Source organism: Aulonocara sp. 'chitande type north' Nkhata Bay, linkage group LG15, assembly GCF_057382095.1.
Source record: "Aulonocara sp. 'chitande type north' Nkhata Bay isolate Kocher_YH1m ecotype deep benthic linkage group LG15, A_spYH_male_GT1.1, whole genome shotgun sequence".
Classification (NCBI taxonomy): Eukaryota; Metazoa; Chordata; class Actinopteri; order Cichliformes; family Cichlidae; genus Aulonocara; species Aulonocara sp. 'chitande type north' Nkhata Bay.
Window position 1 is genome coordinate 28,929,144 of NC_141358.1, and position 23,582 is coordinate 28,952,725.

At 38.2% G+C, this 23,582-nt stretch overlaps 1 long non-coding RNA gene across 9 annotated transcripts; it reads left to right on the top strand.

Moving 5' to 3' along the window:
* The first annotated feature begins 8,260 nt into the window (after positions 1-8,260).
* On the top strand, positions 8,261-18,313 carry LOC147313329 (uncharacterized). Of its 9 annotated transcripts, XR_015125207.1 has the most exons (11): positions 8,270-8,344; positions 8,550-8,615; positions 9,832-9,992; positions 10,532-10,693; positions 10,946-11,054; positions 11,160-11,279; positions 11,422-11,583; positions 15,464-15,577; positions 16,295-16,452; positions 16,880-16,937; positions 17,892-18,303. It is a non-coding gene; the product is annotated as an uncharacterized LOC147313329 (long non-coding RNA). The 9 variants fall into 9 exon arrangements; XR_015125203.1 differs by having other exon boundaries at positions 8,261-8,344; positions 8,550-9,992; positions 17,892-18,313; XR_015125206.1 differs by having other exon boundaries at positions 8,261-8,615; positions 17,892-18,299.
* The last annotated feature ends 5,269 nt before the right edge of the window (positions 18,314-23,582 follow it).

A 23,582-nucleotide genomic window follows, 5' to 3' on the forward strand; every position in this document is an offset into this window, starting at 1 on the left:
CTGCAAATCCTGTTTTCCCAGCACGGGGACCTTGAGTTCTATAAGATAAAGCCATAAACATGTTTGTCTGAGTCTTCTATCAAAAGTTACAGCTATTTATATGAAGTTGTACAAAAACGCTTTCTTTCGCCAAGACAGTGCGTTTCTCACAGATACATGCATTTGAATGGGGAACTCGCCCGAAACAAAGTATAGGTTTTCATTATGTGTATAACTTGGAAATCTTAGCTCAAACAGCTGCAAAACCTGATTTCCCAGCACGGGGACCTTGGGTTCTATAAGATAAAGCCATAAACATGTTTGTCTGAGTCTTCTATCAAAAGTTACAGCTATTTATATGAAGTTGTACAAAAACGCTTTCTTTCGCCAAGACAGTGCGTTTCTCACTGTTACATGCATTTGAATGGGGAACTCGACCGAAACAAAGTATAGGTTTTCATTATGTGTATAACTTGAAAATCTTAGCTCAAACAGCTGCAAAACCTGTTTTCCCAGCACGGGGACCTTGAGTTCTGTAAGATAAAGCCATAAACATGTTTGTCTGAGTCTTATATCAAAAGTTACAGCTATTTATATGAAGTTGTACAAAAACGCTTTCTTTCGCCAAGACAGTGCGTTTCTCACTGTTACATGCATTTGAATGGGGAACTCGCCTGAAACAAAGTATAGGTTTTCATTATGTGTATAACTTGGAAATCTTAGCTCAGACAGCTGCAAAACCTTTTTTCTCAACACAGGGACCTTGAGTTATATAAGATAAAGCCATAAACATGTTTGTCTGAGTCTTTTATCAAAAGTTACAGTTATTTATATGAAGTTGTACAAAAACGCTTTATTTCGCCAAGACAGTGCGTTTCTCACTGTTACATGCATTTGAATGGGGAACTCGACCGAAACAAAGTATAGGTTTTCATTATGTGAATAATTTTAAAATCTTAGCTCAAACGGCTGCAAATCCTGTTTTCCCAGCACGGGGATATTGAGTTCTATAAGATAAAGCCATAAACATGTTTGTCTGAGTCTTATATCAAAAGTTACAGCTATTTATATGAAGTTGTACAAAAACGCTTTCTTTTGCCAAGAAAGTGCGTTTCTCACTGTTACATGCATTTGAATGGGGAACTCGCCCGAAACAAAGTATAGGTTTTCATTATGTGTATAACTTGGAAATCTTAGCTCAAACAGCTGCAAATCCTGTTTTCCCAGCACGGGGACCTTGAGTTCTATAAGATAAAGCCATAAACATGTTTGTCTGAGTCTTCTATCAAAAGTTACAGCTATTTATATGAAGTTGTACAAAAACGCTTTCTTTTGCCAAGAAAGTGCGTTTCTCACTGTTACATGCATTTGAATGGGGAACTCGACCGAAACAAAGTATAGGTTTTCATTATGTGAATAATTTTAAAATCTTAGCTCAAACGGCTGCAAATCCTGTTTTCCCAGCACGGGGATATTGAGTTCTATAAGATAAAGCCATAAACATGTTTGTCTGAGTCTTATATCAAAAGTTACAGCTATTTATATGAAGTTGTACAAAAACGCTTTCTTTTGCCAAGAAAGTGCGTTTCTCACTGTTACATGCATTTGAATGGGGAACTCGCCCGAAACAAAGTATAGGTTTTCATTATGTGTATAACTTGGAAATCTTAGCTCAAACAGCTGCAAATCCTGTTTTCCCAGCACGGGGACCTTGAGTTCTATAAGATAAAGCCATAAACATGTTTGTCTGAGTCTTCTATCAAAAGTTACAGCTATTTATATGAAGTTGTACAAAAACGCTTTCTTTCGCCAAGACAGTGCGTTTCTCACAGATACATGCATTTGAATGGGGAACTCGCCCGAAACAAAGTATAGGTTTTCATTATGTGTATAACTTGGAAATCTTAGCTCAAACAGCTGCAAAACCTGATTTCCCAGCACGGGGACCTTGGGTTCTATAAGATAAAGCCATAAACATGTTTGTCTGAGTCTTCTATCAAAAGTTACAGCTATTTATATGAAGTTGTACAAAAACGCTTTCTTTCGCCAAGACAGTGCGTTTCTCACTGTTACATGCATTTGAATGGGGAACTCGCCCGAAACAAAGTATAGGTTTTCATTATGTGTATAACTTGGAAATCTTAGCTCAAATGGCTGCAAAACCTGTTTTCTCAGCACAGGGACCTTGAGTTCTATAAGATAAAGCCATAAACATGTTTGTCTGAGTCTTCTATCTAAAGTTACAGCTATTTATATGAAGTTGTACAAAAACGCTTTCTTTCGCCAAGACAGTGCGTTTCTCACTGTTACATGCATTTGAATGGGGAACTCGCCCGAAACAAAGTATAGGTTTTCATTATGTGTATAACTTGGAAATCTTAGCTCAAATGGCTGCAAAACCTGTTTTCCCAGCACGGGGACCTTGAGTTCTATAAGATAAAGCCATAAACATGTTTGTCTGAGTCTTCTATCAAAAGTTACAGCTATTTATATGAAGTTGTACAAAAACGCTTTCTTTCGCCAAGACAGTGCGTTTCTCACTGTTACATGCATTTGAATGGGGAACTCGCCTGAAACAAAGTATAGGTTTTCATTATGTGTATAACTTGGAAATCTTAGCTCAAACAGCTGCAAAACCTTTTTTCTCAACACAGGGACCTTGAGTTATATAAGATAAAGCCATAAACATGTTTGTCTGAGTCTTTTATCAAAAGTTACAGTTATTTATATGAAGTTGTACAAAAACGCTTTATTTCGCCAAGACAGTGCGTTTCTCACTGTTACATGCATTTGAATGGGGAACTCGACCGAAACAAAGTATAGGTTTTCATTATGTGAATAATTTTAAAATCTTAGCTCAAACGGCTGCAAATCCTGTTTTCCCAGCACGGGGATATTGAGTTCTATAAGATAAAGCCATAAACATGTTTGTCTGAGTCTTATATCAAAAGTTACAGCTATTTATATGAAGTTGTACAAAAACGCTTTCTTTTGCCAAGAAAGTGCGTTTCTCACTGTTACATGCATTTGAATGGGGAACTCGACCGAAACAAAGTATAGGTTTTCATTATGTGAATAATTTTAAAATCTTAGCTCAAACGGCTGCAAATCCTGTTTTCCCAGCACGGGGATATTGAGTTCTATAAGATAAAGCCATAAACATGTTTGTCTGAGTCTTATATCAAAAGTTACAGCTATTTATATGAAGTTGTACAAAAACGCTTTCTTTTGCCAAGAAAGTGCGTTTCTCACTGTTACATGCATTTGAATGGGGAACTCGCCCGAAACAAAGTATAGGTTTTCATTATGTGTATAACTTGGAAATCTTAGCTCAAACAGCTGCAAATCCTGTTTTCCCAGCACGGGGACCTTGAGTTCTATAAGATAAAGCCATAAACATGTTTGTCTGAGTCTTCTATCAAAAGTTACAGCTATTTATATGAAGTTGTACAAAAACGCTTTCTTTCGCCAAGACAGTGCGTTTCTCACAGATACATGCATTTGAATGGGGAACTCGCCCGAAACAAAGTATAGGTTTTCATTATGTGTATAACTTGGAAATCTTAGCTCAAACAGCTGCAAAACCTGATTTCCCAGCACGGGGACCTTGAGTTCTATAAGATAAAGCCATAAACATGTTTGTCTGAGTCTTATATCAAAAGTTACAGCTATTTATATGAAGTTGTACAAAAACGCTTTCTTTCGCCAAGACAGTGCGTTTCTCACTGTTACATGCATTTGAATGGGGAACTCGCCCGAAACAAAGTATAGGTTTTCATTATGTGTATGACTTGGAAATCTTAGCTCAAACGGCTGCAAAACCTGTTTTCTCAGCACAGGGACCTTGAGTTCTATAAGATAAAGCCATAAACATGTTTGTCTGAGTCTTCTATCAAAAGTTACAGCTATTTATATGAAGTTGTACAAAAACGCTTTCTTTTGCCAAGACAGTGCGTTTCTCACTGTTACATGCATTTGAATGGGGAACTTGACCGAAACAAAGTATAGGTTTTCATTATGTGTATAACTTGAAAATCGTAGCTCAAACAGCTGCAAAACCTGATTTCCCAGCACGGGGACCTTGAGTTCTATAAGATAAAGCCATAAACATGTTTGTCTGAGTCGTATATCAAAAGTTACAGCTATTTATATGAAGTTGTACAAAAACGCTTTCTTTTGCTAAGACAGTGCGTTTCTCACTGTTACATGCATTTGAATGGGGAACTCGACCGAAACAAAGTATAGGTTTTCATTATGTGTATAACTTGAAAATCTTAGCTCAAACAGCTGCAAAACCTGATTTCCCAGCACGGGGACCTTGAGTTCTATAAGATAAAGCCATAAACATGTTTGTCTGAGTCTTCTATCAAAAGTTACAGCTATTTATATGAAGTTGTACAAAAACGCTTTCTTTCGCCAAGACAGTGCGTTTCTCACTGTTACATGCATTTGAATGGGGAACTCGACCGAAACAAAGTATAGGTTTTCATTATGTGTATAACTTGGAAATCTTAGCTCAAATGGCTGCAAAACCTGTTTTCTCAGCACAGGGACCTTGAGTTCTATAAGATAAAGCCATAAACATGTTTGTCTGAGTCTTCTATCTAAAGTTACAGCTATTTATATGAAGTTGTACAAAAACGCTTTCTTTCGCCAAGACAGTGCGTTTCTCACTGTTACATGCATTTGAATGGGGAACTCGCCTGAAACAAAGTATAGGTTTTCATTATGTGTATAACTTGGAAATCTTAGCTCAAACGGCTGCAAAACCTGTTTTCTCAGCACAGGGACCTTGAGTTCTATAAGAGAAAGCCATAAACATGTTTGTCTGAGTCTTCTATCAAAAGTTACAGCTATTTATATGAAGTTGTACAAAAACGCTTTCTTTTGCCAAGACAGTGCGTTTCTCACTGTTACATGCATTTGAATGGGGAACTCGCCTGAAACAAAGTATAGGTTTTCATTATGTGTATAACTTGGAAATCTTAGCTCAAACAGCTGCAAAATCTGTTTGCCCAGCACGGGGATATTGAATTATATAAGATAAAACCATAAATACGTAAATCTGAGCCTTCTATCAAAAGTTACAGCTGTCTTCATGAAGCTGTACAAAAACACTTTATTTCGCCGAGACAGTGCGTTTCTGACTATTACATGCATTTGAATGCAGTTCTCGCACGAAACAAAATATAGGTTTTCATTATGTGAATAACCCGAAAATCTTAGCTCAAACCTGTTTGCTCAACACGGGGATACTGAATATTATAAGATAAAGCCATAACTACGTAAATCTGAATCTTCTATCAAAAGTTACAGCTAACTTCATGAAGTTGTACAAAAAGGCTTTATTTTGCAAAGATAGTGCGTTTCTGACTATTACATGCGAGACATGTGTCTCTTTACTGTGTTTAAGACACTTTACAGGTCCCTCCCCTAATGAAGAGTAGTGAGCAGCTGATTGGACCATGGAACAGGTGACCACGTTCCAAAAGCCGCTCTGACAGCTCCAGAGGGGAGAGAGAGAGAGAGTGTGTGCAACAAGCGAGTAGCCTGACAGCCTTCGCGGTTCTTACCATGGTTTTCCCAGCCTGTGCTTATCTTGTGTATTTGTGTGAGGGTGAATTGTAAAAGCCGCTCCTAGTGCATTAGCTGAGAGCTTAGGCACTCGTGGGCTGAAGCGGAAGGGGTGAGCTGCCTTTTCTTTTGGAATCGTTTTCTCCTGTTTTCTTGGTCAGGGAGCGAGGGATAGTTAGTCTTTTCTGGTCGGTCTTAGTTGGTTTTGTTTATTATTTTGGCCTGGGCTCACCCTGGAGCTATGCTTCTTGTCCTTAAATAAAATCACCTTTTTTTACTCACAACTGGTTTGGATGTTTGGCTTGGGAACCAGGGCGGGGATTTGTCTCTCTCTCCTCCAACCTTATGTGCGTCCCTACACGCCTAGATTAGGGGCGTAACATAAATGGAGTTCAAACACGAAACAAAGTATAGCTTTTTATTTTGTGAATAACTTAAAAATCTTAGCTCACATAGCTTTAAAACTGTTTGCTCAACGGGGATATTGAATTCTATAAGATAAAGCCATAAATACGTATATCTGAGTTTCCTATCAAAAGTTACAGCTGTCTTCATGAAGTTGTAAACCCTTTATTTCGCCGAGACAGTGCGTTTCTGACTTTTACATGCATTTGAATGGAGTTCTCGCACGAAACAAAGTATAGGCTTTCATTTTTTCAATAACTGGAAGCTCTTGGCTCAAACAGCTGCAAAACCTGTTTCCCCAGCACGGAGATGCTGAATTGTATAAGGCAAAGCCATATTGATGTGTGTCTGAGCCTTCTATCAAAAGTTACAGGTAACTTCATGAAGCTGTACAAAAAAACTTTATTTCGCCGAGACCGTGCGTTTCTGACTATTACATGCATTTGAATGGAGTTCTCGCACGAAACAAAGTATAGGTTTTCATCTTGTGAATAACTTGAAAATCTTAGCTCACATAGCTTTAAAACTGTTTGCTCAACACGGGGATATTGAATTCGATAAGATAAAGCCATAAATACGCATATCTGAGTCTCCTATCAAAAGTTAGAGCTGTCTTCATGAAGTTGTAAACGCTTTATTTCGCCAAGACAGTGCGTTTCTGACTATTACATGCATTTGAATGGAGTTGTCGCACGAAACAAAGCATAGGTATTCATTTTGTGAATAACTTGAAAATCTTAGATCAAACAGCTGCAAAACCTGTTTGCTCAACACGGGGATATCGAACTTTATAAGACAAAGCCATAAATATGTTTATATGCGTCTTCTATCAAAAGTTACAGCTGTCTTGAATGAAAGCATTATAGCAGCTTACCTCGATCATGTGGTAGAACAGACACATGGGCCACCTACGTGTCCTTCTATGGCAGGAGTAGTTGCCACAAACCTGCAAAACAAAAAGAAATGATCAGGTGACATGAACAGATTTATACAGCCATAAGCAAGAGATTCTTCCTGCCTGTGGGCGTCAAACTGGACCCCCCCCCCCCCCCCCCCTCCTTACTGTAACTATCAAAACTATCATAGTCTAAAACTATCATCTCATATCAAAACTATTATAATCACATTATGACTTTATCAGTTATAACAATGAGAAACGGTAAACAATTTGGCAAATAATACTTATAATTTAAAAATAAATAAAATAATAATAAATAATAATGAAAAATAATAATAAAATGAAAATAAATACTTATAATTGTGCTTACCTGGTCCAAATGATCCACAGTCCCTTTGCATTTGTTATAATCCAGGATGATGTGGGGCTTTCTCTTCCCAGAGTCCTGGACTTGTAGCTCACGGTGCCTGGTGCTCAATAAGACAACCTTTTTTCTTTGCTTGGGGATGTAGGAAACCACAGCCTTGCCCCCCCCCCCCCTGTAGCGACCTGGACGGGAGAGACGATCATCGAATCTTACTGCCCGATTAATTTGCTCAAATCTTTTTTTTTTGTTTTTGACATGGTAGCATGAAACAGAAGAGCCCTGTCTCCCCATTTCACAGGCTTGTTGTCGTTTCATGTTGAGACCTGTACAGGCCAGCCAGCATCACAAGCCCCATGTAAGCCTGCAACTCCTCATCTATGTCCTTCCAGTCTTTTACTGACCTGTTGCCCCTGCAGGTTGGTGAAATGCAGGATTAGCTGCATAATGTCCTCTGCAAAAAAAAAGATGGAAAGTGCTCACAGGGCTGCTGATCCTATACGATTTGCATAATGGGTTGGTCCTGGGGTTAAAATGGGGGGAGGAAAAAATGGCAGGACCTCTTCGTGTGTGGGTTGCCACATGATTTCTCCATTTTTAGATCTCCACTGGCCATCCTCCAGTCTTGTCTCTTCCTCCTGCTCTTCTTCCTCCTTCTCCTTCTCCTCCTCCACACATGAGCTGCAAAGCTCCTTGGTGCCTGGCAAAAATTCTTCTTCGCTGTCAGAAGTATCTCCACTGCTTGTGGAGAGTGCAAAACTGCAGCAACAGCCTCCTCTAAACTGAGTGCACGCTTCATTGTGTCTGTGCAGAAATGACCACTCAGACCAGGCTGCAAAGTATTCTCATAGACTTCAAAGGTGCACCTGAATAAACATGCTATACCATACATCCAATAAGAGAGAGGAGGCACACTCTTGATCAAGAAAAAACATAAGCGCAGGCCTTTGATCTCTTCCCCCCCCCCTCTCTTTCTCTCTCTCTCTCTCTCTCTCTCTCTCTCTCTCTCTCTCTCTCTCTCTCTCTCTCTCACACACACACACACACACACACACATGCACATACATACATACACAATACCATTTTATGGTGGTTAGCTGTTTTATTGTCATGCATTTTACAAGGTAAGATAACCATGTCCTGCATTCAAAACCACTGAAAATGTCTATGGTGGTGCTGTGCCTAATATTGTGCTGGTGTATGCTGGGTAATCGCACAGCTAGCGACTGGGTGACTTTATTCACCCGCTTCGGCTGTTATCAGTCCATATCCCCTAGATATGGACCATCTCCTGCTAGATTGTTCAGAAGGTTGTTATCATCCATCCAGATGGAGGATCACTAACAGGAGCGTGGGAAGACTCCAGAATCCACTCTGGCTGCAATGTGTGTACAGGTAAGACCGTTTAAACGGACAGCATTTATAGAATGACTATTAAAAGTCAGACCAGCGAGTGTCAATAATGTTAATGTGGTTATGTTAGTAATACACCGAGTGCTAATATAACAGCTTTAAGATGCATTTGTAGATGTTATTACGTGTTTTACCGTCTTTATGGTGCTAGCTTAAAGTTACGGTGTAAACGTTAGCTTATATTGGAGTAAAGCTGTTACTGTTTAAACGATGTTAGCACAGAAATATTAGCTTCTGTCATGACTGACGAAGTTACTAGTTAATAAAGTTTCCAGTAAAGTGTTTAATCGCAGCCACAGACTGACAGCAAATATCTCGATTAGCTTCAGTGATCTGTAATAAATATGTGCAAGTTTCAGTGCTTCGTTTAAACTGTATGATACTTATACTGACCCAGGGTCAGTGTAAAATACAATCCTAGCTGTGTGAACAAAGCCTGGCTCCTTTAATCCTGCATGAAAAACCTCAGGATGCAGGCTATTATTACTCTTTCCTGCTGGCACACCTGTCGCACCTGAGAGTCAGCTAGAAACTTACAGTGACGTGGACATCATGCAAAGACTGCCAGACTCTGTAATACTGCAAATGATCAGTGACTCAAGTTAACACTAAACTTTAAACGGTACCTCTGTGTCTCTGTGTGCTGAACATTTAGGATTGAGTCAGGCTGCATCTGTGTTAGTCCTCTGACAGACTGGTGACCTGTCCAGGTGTGCTCTACCTATGACTACTGGGACAGGCTCTAGCTCCTGTAATAGAAATTTTATGTTATTCTCATTTAAAGCATTTAAGTGCTTATGCATATGCTTAGTTGTGACACTGTTATAGACTGTTCAATGAAAGTTTCTAAAACTAGATGAACTTACTTCAGCAGTTTGAGAAAACAACTCCCTTTACAGGTGCTGATAACGTCAAGGGCACAAAACAGCATAACCATTGATCCGTTAGGTTTCATAGCGAGACACGTGAAGTGGCAGAGCTGACATGACTGAACTGTGATGTTTGATGTGTGTTTGCTCTCCTGTGCACAGTAATAAATAGCATGATCACAGCTCTTTCTGTGTTGCAGACTTTATTTAAAAAATTCCATGACATCTACTATAACTGAACCAACCTGGTGCTCTTCATTTATGGAGGCTGTTGAGTCTGAATGTTGGATGTTGTGTATCTCGTGTTCTCTGGGCTTTGTTGTCCTCAGTCTTTTTGCAGGATCAGAAAACAAAACCGGGAGGCGCGTAAATGTTTCTTCTCCATGATGTTTCTTCAAATGTTTCTTCTGGATGATGATATGACCGTGACACGGGATGCCACCTTTGGTCTTGTGACGAAGCAAAGCTCAGGAAGAAGTGTGATTAAATGGTACCCACATGTTGAGAAGGATGTACAGGGCACCTGCAGCCAAATCCAAGCTTCAGCTTAGTTGTAGTTGCAGAATGCTATAGGACTGAGACATCTAAGGCATCAAATGTTTGATTAAATGGATGAAAAAGAGAAGTTTTTTCCCTATAATTATCACTTCTTAAAATCTGTAGCAACTTCAAGTCTGTCAGCATGCTGAGCATGCTCAGAATGTGACAATATATTTTTGTTCAATATTTAATTTCTTTCAGTTGCAATTGTTAAATGAAAAAATATATATTCTTATAATTTAGCAAACGAATTTATCAAAAAAAAAAAATACATATATCTGTATTAGTTTTAGTAAATTAATTTGACACCTGTATTGAAAATACCATATTGTATTCATACAGAATCAGTATGGTATCATTGTTTGTCTGTTCACTGATTGTTGAAGCTAAGAGCTACTTTGATCTGTTTAGATCTAAAGTATCCAAAGTTGAGTTCTAATGTTTCTTCACCCCTGTGTGTGTGATATGTGATTTCCTACATGCTGGCAGAGCAGAGCAGCAGTTTGTGCTCACAGATGGTGACAGTGTGGAGAGACGGTGGTATTTCCTCAGAAGAACCAGCAGAGTCACAAAGGACACCAGTCCATCTCACCACCTTGACTTGCTGACTGATGTTCGTCTGCACTGCACAGAGGAAATCAACTGACCGAGGTTTGTCCAGTGACATGTTATGAAATGTATATTTGTTTTATGCTTACAGATATGTTTTTCTTGACAGAGGCTCTGCAGAGGTTAGACAAAGCAGAGAAAACATGTGCTTTACATTTTACTGTGATTTATTGAGATATTTGTTGCCTGATGTTCAGCAGGAATGGAGAAATAGAATCAAAGGGAGATGTTTTTCCTGTTTTTGTAATGATGTAAGTAAATCTTCAATATTATTTATTTGCTTGGTTATATTAGGAGCGTTTCTGAGTGAGGGGGAGAGGAGTCATCATCCAGGTAAAGTGACGTGGATCAGTGGATACACTTGTCTCCCCTTTAAAGGAGACGATCCAAGTCATCCTTAAATGTTAGTGCTTTCAAATACACAAACATTTTTAAAGGACAAAAATGAACATCCAACTTTGACTGTAATACAAAATAAATCTTTGCATGTGTGTTTTCAAACTCTCAGATGGGCAGTATATCAGTCTTGGACTGTCTAACCTGCCGGAGCAGCACTGAATGACCACCGCACGAGCATGTTCCTGCAACATTCAGCATCTGATCCTTCATCTGTGTGCTTCTGCTTTTGGTAAGTAGAGTTACCCAACTCCAGTAACTCTAAACACATGCCATCCATTTCTAACGGCCTGGTTACTTCCTGTCAGTTACTTTAGAAACCATGTGGTCACCTGACCTAACACTGTTTCTTCTTCTTCCCCTTAATGTTGAAGTGTCAAATGTCAAACAGCTGGAGAGGAAACTACACCAGTGTACTGGGATGTTTCAGCAACACGTGCCAGATGCTGTTCCTTCATGGTGACATCACCAGAGACAGTCCCGCCCACCTCAGGACCCATTGATTATGATGATCTGATCCATCAAACCCCCAGCAGGTGAACTTTATTCATGACATAACACCGCAACAATGTAAAAAATTAAACAGCAACAGTCTAAATGTAAAGTGCATTCTAAAGTCCTCTTCAATAAATTGTATGCAAAGAGTCATTCAGGTCACTACAGAACCCAGAGTCTTCATCATTAAATCTCTGGTTGCTTCATTTTTTCTATCCTATATCAGATATTTTAAAGGTTAGCTTAGGTAAAGTTCCATTCTCATGGTGAGGCAAAGTGCTTTATGTGTGTGTGTGCGTGTGTCATGAACGGCTATAAAAGGCCTATAATTAAAGAACAAAGTGGGGTTTGAGTTCGAGTTGCGGCAGACTGTCACTACTTGTAAATGGAACGCAGCCTTCCTACGGCGGACAGCTAATAACAGGAATCGGACGCGGTCCAGCCAAGTCCACAGCAACCACCATAGCAACCGCCTAGCATGACCTTAAAAACATATTCTGTCTTCATAACTATCAAAATCGTGAAATGATTTGCAAAGTGTGAAAGTGTTACAGCTGCAGAGAGCTATGGCGGTATCTATGGAAGCTGTTTACATAGCTAATAATATACGATGTAACCATGGAGACAGTCAGTCACTTGAGCTAGCGGTGCATGTTTACTACAGTGAATAAGGTGATTGAGTGCACAGCGTCCACACTCTGCAGGGGATAAAGACATTACTTCAATATTATTTTATATTGATATCTATTAGCCTTCTGTTGACCATCACCTCAGGTTCACCATTATAGTTTCAGCATACAAATGCACACTGTCTAAACACATTCAAAAACTCATGTCTCAGAGATAAGCACAGCTGTTCATGTTTGTCATTAGAGTTTTATTTGTAAGAAAATTATGAACTTCATATTGTGCATTAAATAAAAGAACATTTCACAACTCTGAGTCAACAGAAACAGGTAACAGAAATGTCTCTAATGTGTACAGTGTAGTGTAAGCATTAAAAGATCATAAAGGAAAAACTAACATTTATGTGAAACTAATTGTAATAAAAAATGAGCAGGTGCTTTATAGATTTAAAAGAAAGAATCTGAAAACAACACTTTTTTGGTCTAAGTGATCAAAGTAGAAAACAGAACTGATGTTCAAGAACAAACCGTAGCTGCACTAATATTACACATCTCGATCGTTGTACTGAACAGACATGTTGCTTTTAAAACCACATGCAGTGTGTGACCATGACTGTTCACTGAGACCATGAACGCCACTTCGCTGAAGCATTCTTCTTCTTCTTCTTGCCATTAAATTGAAAGCAGAAGCAGCACGAGCTGATTTGATCTACTGAAAGGAAAAAGCAGAACATCTGAGTTGAAACCAGTCAGCTGAAATCATTAAGACAGGAACAAATTCAATGCAGTGTCTCAAGTGGCTTAGCCTGTTACAACTGTTGATACAAGCTAAATACGGTTAACACACAGTGTCAGGGAGCTCCAGTGTGGGAACTAGTGGCTTTAGGTTTGTAGTCATTTAACTTTCATCCATTCATTCATTTAATTCAGGAGGAAGAAATGCCAGGTTGGTGCAGGCTGGTTACATGCATTTGGTCCCATGCTGTCTTTAATTAAATGACTTGGTTCATTTTATGGCTGGGCTGTATGTGGGGTTATATCATGTTATTTGGGCAGGAGTACCTGTCCCCTGTTAGACTTAGAAAGTTTCTCCATAAGTAGAGTTTCTAACTCTTCTAGCACATCTGTGGCTGACAGCTTTTTGGTGGCTCTTTTTACCCCACACTGGTTGTGAGTGTGTAAATAGCCCCACTAGTTATTTTGGGTTGCAGTTAACTAGGGAGGAAGGGGTGGGTATGCCATGATTAGGTGAATAACAATTATATGTGATACATAAATTTCACAATGCATGCATATATCTCTATCAATTAAACCTGGCCTGAGGGCTGCCATTTTTTACATTCAGTTATTTATCTTAGAAATGTTGGAACTAAATAATGAATGTGTTACAGTTAAAGTGAAACACTGGTCAGTGTAAATGGCTCATTGGGACACAGAAACCTTTAAATTAAACCTGATATCTAGTGTCAAACAATATCAAAGCTGTAAAAGATGTTTACATTCAGAATTTATAAAACTATGATTGTAAATAAATTCAAACAAGTGAGCTTTTCTCTTTGTGCTGAATATCAACACTGTGGTTTCTTAGACTGTAAGCTTTACTTTAGTGCAACCAGTTGCAGAAGCTGCCACTCCAAATGTCTTTTGATAACAAGAAAAAAATACCTTTTCAGTACACGGCCTGAAGTTCTTCTCCGACATCTTCTGCAATCGGCTTTGTCTGCTGGTTTGAAGACAATAAACCACAAAAAAGATGATTTAGTCACTTTGTCTGCGTCATGCAGCTCGAATGTGTCGTGTAACGATGTTGAATAGCCGTCGTTATCCCTCTGCTTTGAGCCTTTTATCAAAAGTTACAGCTAACTTCATGAAGTTGTACAAAAAGGCTTCATTTCGCCGAGACAGTGCGTTTCTGACTATTACATGCATTTGAATGGAGTTCTTGCACGAAACAAAGTATAAGTTTTCATTATGTGAATAACTTGTATTTTACACTGACCCTGGGTCAGTATCAACTTCATGAAGACAGCTGTAACTTTTGATAGAGGACTCACACACAAACATATTTATGGCTTTGCCTTATAGAATTCAGCATCTCCGTGCTGAGGAAATAGGTTTTGCAGCTGTTTGAGCTAAGATTTTCAAGTTATTCACAAATTGAAAACCTATACTTTGTGTCGGGCGAGAACTCCATTCAAATGCATGTAATAGCGAGAAACGCACTAACGTGGTGAAATAAAGCGTTTTTCCATAAACTTCATAAAGACAGCTGTAAATTTTGAGAGAAGACTCACACACACATTGGGGGGATATTGAAGTCTATAAGATAAAGCCATGAATATGTTTGTCTGAGTCTTCTATCAAAAGTTACAGCAAGCTCTATGAAGTTGATGAGAAACGCTTTACTTCGCCAAGACAGTGCGTTTCTCACTGTTACATGCATTTGAATTTAGTTCTTGCCCGACACAAAGTATAGGTTTTAATTTGTGAATAACTTGAAAATCTTAGCTCAAACAGCTGCAAAACCTATTTCCTGAGCACTGAGATGCTGAATTCTATAAGGCAAAGCCATAAATATGTGTGTGTGATTCTTCTATCAACAGTTACAGCTGTCTTCTTGAAGTTGATACTGACCCAGGGTCAGTGTAAAATACAATCCTAGCTGTGTGAACAAAGCTTGGCTCCTTTAATCCTGCATGACAAACCTCAGGATGCAGGTTATTATTACTCTTTCCTGCTGGCACACCTGAGAGTCAGCTAGAAACTTACAGTGACGTGGACATCATGCAAAGACTGCCAGACTCTGTAATACTGTGAATGATCAGTGACTCAAGTTAACACTAAACTTTAAACGGTACCTCTGTGTCTCTGTGTGCTGAACATTTAGGACTGAGTCTGCATTGACTTTATTTATTGAGATTTTAATGTGCTAAAAGCAGGTTGAAGACAGCTCAGAAACATTTGAAGATTAAAATTTAGCATTATGGCTGCTGGTGGTTTGTAAAGCCTATACTCAGCTGTAGTTTTTGTTACTAATTTATGTTTGTTGTTGTTTAACACAGATTTCAGAAGAGCAAATATGCTTAATAGTTTAACTAGATTTCATTTGTCAGTGTGGGACTGCTGAGTCACCTGAAGAACTCATTTCATTCATTCTCCACATGATGTTCATATACAGAAATGTTTCACAGGAACTGGTTCCTCCCAAACTGTGAACTAGTGTGTTTCCATAGATTATCTCTGTATGAATGTACTTTTAAATGAAGGCAAGTGTTTGTCCTTTTTTGTTCCTCAGTTACAGTACGTGATATCTTGATATCAGGCGGTCAACACTGGGGGAAGACAAGAAGCAGACGTACTTCCAAGAGGGAGCTGCAGTGAGGACACAGCCAGGTCACTGAGGTCAGAGGTCAGAATCTGAAACAGCTCAGGTTTATATTTTAGGGGTTATAAAAAATCAAAATGTATTTATGAAGAAACCTTTAAATAATAGTCATAATTATGATTATTATAAGAAATATCAAACATTTAAGTGGATTTTCTGTTACACATATTGTATTATCCCTGCAATAAACTGGCAGCCTGTCTTTGTCCTGTATCAGCTGGGATAGGCTTCATCCTCCCGCAACCCTGAATTGGATACATTGTATGTAATCTGATCATTTACAAACTCAAGGTATCTAATCAAAATGTAAGTAATAATTATAAAATGGGAAAGCAGAAATAAGTGTGACATAAATGTAAATGTGTTAGCTGACATAGAGGACAGCTACATGTAGTCTGAAAAACCTTTGTTGTCAAGTTTGCAGGTATATCAGCACGAGACATTCTTACATAGAAGAGTCTGTTAAAGTCTCTAACTCAGCGAAGCATTATTGGTCCCGTCTGTTTGGATAAATATAGTAAGTTGATGTTTGTCCATTTATTGACACATTTTCTTAAGTGCTTATCCAGTTCAGGATCACAGTGGAGCTGCAGCTGGATATGTTCATTAAATAAACCTTACAAAAGTTAACAATAAACCTGCATCCATGTACGTTGTTGTCCACAGGATAAGAAAATCAAACTGGAACACTGTGGAACATGTTAATAAATGTTTGTGTGTTTATGCCTGTGTCTTTCACAGGAGGCGCTGGAAGGTTTCCCTAATAGTTCCTGGTGAATCAAAGCAGAACCATAAAGGTTGCTGGATTGCATGATGGCCTTACCCCTGAGCAGTCATCCTGTTAAAGGAGGAACCAGTTAGAAGCTGTTTTCAAAGTAGCTGAGCAGATTTCATCTCAAGTAAGCGATTAACTGTTTGTTCATCTGTTCTGCCACTTAAAGAGCATTTAAGGACGTCTTTCGAGTGTCCAGCTGAATTAATTCTACTGGCTCTCATGGTCATTTGCTATTATAGACATATTTTTCATGTTCATCCAGCTATTTAGTAAATTCTATCTATTTAGTAATATCCGTCAGCTATAAAATGTAATATAGATATAAAAAATATCTAAATATCTCCTGCACTTTATATTTTAATGATGTAAGTCTGTTATCGTGTTACATTAGCATTCCTCACATATCAATGAGATGCTGTACAGTACAATCCTACTGACGCAGCAGAGGGATAACGACGGCTATTCAACATCGTTACACGACACATTCGAGCTGCATGACACAGACAAAGTGACTAAATCATCTTTTTTATGGTTTATTGTCTTCAAACCAGCAGACAAAGCCGATTGCAGAAGATTTCGGAGAAGAACTTCAGGCCGTGTACTGAAAAGGTATTTTTTTCTTGTTATCAAAAGACATTTGGAGTGGCAGCTTCTGCAACTGGTTGCACTAAAGTAAAGCTTACAGTCTAAGAAACCACAGTGTTGATATTCAGCACAAAGAGAAAAGCTCACTTGTTTGAATTTATTTACAATCATAGTTTTATAAATTCTGAATGTAAACATCTTTTACAGCTTTGATATTGTTTGACACTAGATATCAGGTTTAATTTAAAGGTTTCTGTGTCCCAATGAGCCATTTACACTGACCAGTGTTTCACTTTAACTGTAACACATTCATTATTTAGTTCCAACATTTCTAAGAGAAATAACTGAATGTAAAAAATGGCAGCCCTCAGGCCAGGTTTAATTGATAGAGATATATGCATGCATTGTGAAATTTATGTATCACATATAATTGTTATTCACCTAATCATGGCATACCCACCCCTTCCTCCCCTAGTTAACTGCAACCCAAAATAACTAGTGGGGCTATTTACACACTCACAACCAGTGTGGGGTAAAAAGAGCCACCAAAAAGCTGTCAGCCACAGATGTGCTAGAAGAGTTAGAAACTCTACTTATGGAGAAACTTTCTAAGTCTAACAGGGGACAGGTACTCCTGCCCAAATAACATGATATAACCCCACATACAGCCCAGCCATAAAATGAACCAAGTCATTTAATTAAAGACAGCATGGGACCAAATGCATGTAACCAGCCTGCACCAACCTGGCATTTCTTCCTCCTGAATTAAATGAATGAATGGATGAAAGTTAAATGACTACAAACCTAAAGCCACTAGTTCCCACACTGGAGCTCCCTGACACTGTGTGTTAACCGTATTTAGCTTGTATCAACAGTTGTAACAGGCTAAGCCACTTGAGACACTGCATTGAATTTGTTCCTGTCTTAATGATTTCAGCTGACTGGTTTCAACTCAGATGTTCTGCTTTTTCCTTTCAGTAGATCAAATCAGCTCGTGCTGCTTCTGCTTCCAATTTAATGGCAAGAAGAAGAAGAAGAATGCTTCAGCGAAGTGGCGTTCATGGTCTCAGTGAACAGTCATGGTCACACACTGCATGTGGTTTTAAAAGCAACATGTCTGTTCAGTACAACGATCGAGATGTGTAATATTAGTGCAGCTACGGTTTGTTCTTGAACATCAGTTCTGTTTTCTACTTTGATCACTTAGACCAAAAAAGTGTTGTTTTCAGATTCTTTCTTTTAAATCTATAAAGCACCTGCTCATTTTTTATTACAATTAGTTTCACATAAATGTTAGTTTTTCCTTTATGATCTTTTAATGCTTACACTACACTGTACACATTAGAGACATTTCTGTTACCTGTTTCTGTTGACTCAGAGTTGTGAAATGTTCTTTTATTTAATGCACAATATGAAGTTCATAATTTTCTTACAAATAAAACTCTAATGACAAACATGAACAGCTGTGCTTATCTCTGAGACATGAGTTTTTGAATGTGTTTAGACAGTGTGCATTTGTATGCTGAAACTATAATGGTGAACCTGAGGTGATGGTCAACAGAAGGCAAATATATATCAATATAAAACAATATTGAAGTAATGTCTTTACCCCCTGCAGAGTGTGGACGCTGTGCACTCAATCACCTTATTCACTGTAGAAAACGTGACTGACTGTCTCCATGGTTACATCGTATATTATTAGCTATGTAAACAGCTTCCATAGATACCGCCATAGCTCTCTGCAGCTGTAACACTTTCACACTTTGCAAATCATTTCACGATTTTGATAGTTATGAAGACAGAATATGTTTTTAAGGTCATGCTAGGCGGTTGCTATGGTGGTTGCTGTGGACTTGGCTGGACCGCATCCGATTCCTGTTATTAGCTGTCCGCCGTAGGAAGGCTGCGTTCCATTTACAAGTAGTGACAGTCTGCCGCAACTCGAACTCAAACCCCGCTTTGTTCTTTAATTATAGGCCTTTTATAGCCGTTCATGACACGCGCACACACACACATAAAGCACTTTGCCTCACCATGAGAATGGAACTTTACCTAAGCTAACCTTTAAAATATCTGATATAGGATAGAAAAATGAAGCAACCAGAGATTTAATGATGAAGACTCTAAAACCCACGGTCTTGACAAAATAAAGCGTTTTTGTACAACTTTATATAAATAGCTGTAACTTTTAAAATTATTCACATAATGAAAACCTATACTTTGTTTCGGTCGAGTTTCCCATTCAAATGCATGTAACAGTGAGAAACGCATTGTCTTGGCGAAATAAAGCGTTTTTGAACAACTTCATATAAATCGCTGTAACTTTTGATAGAAGACTCAGACAAACATGTTTATGGCTTTATCTTATAGAACTCAATATCCCCGTGCTGGGCAAACAGGTTTTGCAGCCGTTTGAGCTAAGATTTTAAAATTATTCACATAATGAAAACCTATACTTTGTTTCAGGCGAGTTTCCCATTCAAATGCATGTAACAGTGAGAAACGCATTGTCTTGGCGAAATAAAGCGTTTTTGAACAACTTCATATAAATCGCTGTAACTTTTGATAGAAGACTCAGAAACACATGTTTATGGCTTTATCTTATAGAACTCAATATCCCCGTGCTGGGCAAACAGGTTTTGCAGCCGTTTGAGCTAAGATTTTAAAATTATTCACATAATGAAAACCTATACTTTGTTTCAGGCGAGTTTCCCATTCAAATGCATGTAACAGTGAGAAACGCATTGTCTTGGCGAAATAAAGCGTTTTCGTACAACTTCATATAAATCGCTGTAACTTTTGATAGAAGACTCAGAAACACATGTTTATGGCTTTATCTTATAGAACTCAATATCCCCGTGCTGGGCAAACAGGTTTTGCAGCCGTTTGAGCTAAGATTTTAAAATTATTCACATAATGAAAACCTATACTTTGTTTCAGGCGAGTTTCCCATTCAAATGTATGTAACAGTGAGAAACGCATTGTCTTGGCGAAATAAAGCGTTTTCGTACAACTTCATATAAATCGCTGTAACTTTTGATAGAAGACTCAGAAACACATGTTTATGGCTTTATCTTATAGAACTCAATATCCCCGTGCTGGGCAAACAGGTTTTGCAGCCGTTTGAGCTAAGATTTTAAAATTATTCACATAATGAAAACCTATACTTTGTTTCAGGCGAGTTTCCCATTCAAATGCATGTAACAGTGAGAAACGCATTGTCTTGGCGAAATAAAGCGTTTTTGACCAACTTCATATAAATCGCTGTAACTTTTGATAGAAGACTCAGAAACACATGTTTATGGCTTTATCTTATAGAACTCAATATCCCCGTGCTGGGCAAACAGGTTTTGCAGCCGTTTGAGCTAAGATTTTAAAATTATTCACATAATGAAAACCTATACTTTGTTTCAGGCGAGTTTCCCATTCAAATGCATGTAACAGTGAGAAACGCATTGTCTTGGCGAAATAAAGCGTTTTTGAACAACTTCATATAAATCGCTGTAACTTTTGATAGAAGACTCAGACAAACATGTTTATGGCTTTATCTTATAGAACTCAATATCCCCGTGCTGGGCAAACAGGTTTTGCAGCCGTTTGAGCTAAGATTTTAAAATTATTCACATAATGAAAACCTATACTTTGTTTCAGGCGAGTTTCCCATTCAAATGCATGTAACAGTGAGAAACGCATTGTCTTGGCGAAATAAAGCGTTTTCGTACAACTTCATATAAATCGCTGTAACTTTTGATAGAAGACTCAGAAACACATGTTTATGGCTTTATCTTATAGAACTCAATATCCCCGTGCTGGGCAAACAGGTTTTGCAGCCGTTTGAGCTAAGATTTTAAAATTATTCACATAATGAAAACCTATACTTTGTTTCAGGCGAGTTTCCCATTCAAATGCATGTAACAGTGAGAAACGCATTGTCTTGGCGAAATAAAGCGTTTTCGTACAACTTCATATAAATCGCTGTAACTTTTGATAGAAGACTCAGAAACACATGTTTATGGCTTTATCTTATAGAACTCAATATCCCCGTGCTGGGCAAACAGGTTTTGCAGCCGTTTGAGCTAAGATTTTAAAATTATTCACATAATGAAAACCTATACTTTGTTTCAGGCGAGTTTCCCATTCAAATGCATGTAACAGTGAGAAACGCATTGTCTTGGCGAAATAAAGCGTTTTCGTACAACTTCATATAAATCGCTGTAACTTTTGATAGAAGACTCAGAAACACATGTTTATGGCTTTATCTTATAGAACTCAATATCCCCGTGCTGGGCAAACAGGTTTTGCAGCCGTTTGAGCTAAGATTTTAAAATTATTCACATAATGAAAACCTATACTTTGTTTCAGGCGAGTTTCCCATTCAAATGCATGTAACAGTGAGAAACGCATTGTCTTGGCGAAATAAAGCGTTTTCGTACAACTTCATATAAATCGCTGTAACTTTTGATAGAAGACTCAGAAACACATGTTTATGGCTTTATCTTATAGAACTCAATATCCCCGTGCTGGGCAAACAGGTTTTGCAGCCGTTTGAGCTAAGATTTTAAAATTATTCACATAATGAAAACCTATACTTTGTTTCAGGCGAGTTTCCCATTCAAATGCATGTAACAGTGAGAAACGCATTGTCTTGGCGAAATAAAGCGTTTTCGTACAACTTCATATAAATCGCTGTAACTTTTGATAGAAGACTCAGAAACACATGTTTATGGCTTTATCTTATAGAACTCAATATCCCCGTGCTGGGCAAACAGGTTTTGCAGCCGTTTGAGCTAAGATTTTAAAATTATTCACATAATGAAAACCTATACTTTGTTTCAGGCGAGTTTCCCATTCAAATGCATGTAACAGTGAGAAACGCATTGTCTTGGCGAAATAAAGCGTTTTCGTACAACTTCATATAAATCGCTGTAACTTTTGATAGAAGACTCAGAAACACATGTTTATGGCTTTATCTTATAGAACTCAATATCCCCGTGCTGGGCAAACAGGTTTTGCAGCCGTTTGAGCTAAGATTTTAAAATTATTCACATAATGAAAACCTATACTTTGTTTCAGGCGAGTTTCCCATTCAAATGCATGTAACAGTGAGAAACGCATTGTCTTGGCGAAATAAAGCGTTTTCGTACAACTTCATATAAATCGCTGTAACTTTTGATAGAAGACTCAGAAACACATGTTTATGGCTTTATCTTATAGAACTCAATATCCCCGTGCTGGGCAAACAGGTTTTGCAGCCGTTTGAGCTAAGATTTTAAAATTATTCACATAATGAAAACCTATACTTTGTTTCAGGCGAGTTTCCCATTCAAATGCATGTAACAGTGAGAAACGCATTGTCTTGGCGAAATAAAGCGTTTTCGTACAACTTCATATAAATCGCTGTAACTTTTGATAGAAGACTCAGAAACACATGTTTATGGCTTTATCTTATAGAACTCAATATCCCCGTGCTGGGCAAACAGGTTTTGCAGCCGTTTGAGCTAAGATTTTAAAATTATTCACATAATGAAAACCTATACTTTGTTTCAGGCGAGTTTCCCATTCAAATGCATGTAACAGTGAGAAACGCATTGTCTTGGCGAAATAAAGCGTTTTCGTACAACTTCATATAAATCGCTGTAACTTTTGATAGAAGACTCAGAAACACATGTTTATGGCTTTATCTTATAGAACTCAATATCCCCGTGCTGGGCAAACAGGTTTTGCAGCCGTTTGAGCTAAGATTTTAAAATTATTCACATAATGAAAACCTATACTTTGTTTCAGGCGAGTTTCCCATTCAAATGCATGTAACAGTGAGAAACGCATTGTCTTGGCGAAATAAAGCGTTTTCGTACAACTTCATATAAATCGCTGTAACTTTTGATAGAAGACTCAGAAACACATGTTTATGGCTTTATCTTATAGAACTCAATATCCCCGTGCTGGGCAAACAGGTTTTGCAGCCGTTTGAGCTAAGATTTTAAAATTATTCACATAATGAAAACCTATACTTTGTTTCAGGCGAGTTTCCCATTCAAATGCATGTAACAGTGAGAAACGCATTGTCTTGGCGAAATAAAGCGTTTTCGTACAACTTCATATAAATCGCTGTAACTTTTGATAGAAGACTCAGAAACACATGTTTATGGCTTTATCTTATAGAACTCAATATCCCCGTGCTGGGCAAACAGGTTTTGCAGCCGTTTGAGCTAAGATTTTAAAATTATTCACATAATGAAAACCTATACTTTGTTTCAGGCGAGTTTCCCATTCAAATGCATGTAACAGTGAGAAACGCATTGTCTTGGCGAAATAAAGCGTTTTCGTACAACTTCATATAAATCGCTGTAACTTTTGATAGAAGACTCAGAAACACATGTTTATGGCTTTATCTTATAGAACTCAATATCCCCGTGCTGGGCAAACAGGTTTTGCAGCCGTTTGAGCTAAGATTTTAAAATTATTCACATAATGAAAACCTATACTTTGTTTCAGGCGAGTTTCCCATTCAAATGCATGTAACAGTGAGAAACGCATTGTCTTGGCGAAATAAAGCGTTTTTGACCAACTTCATATAAATCGCTGTAACTTTTGATAGAAGACTCAGAAACACATGTTTATGGCTTTATCTTATAGAACTCAATATCCCCGTGCTGGGCAAACAGGTTT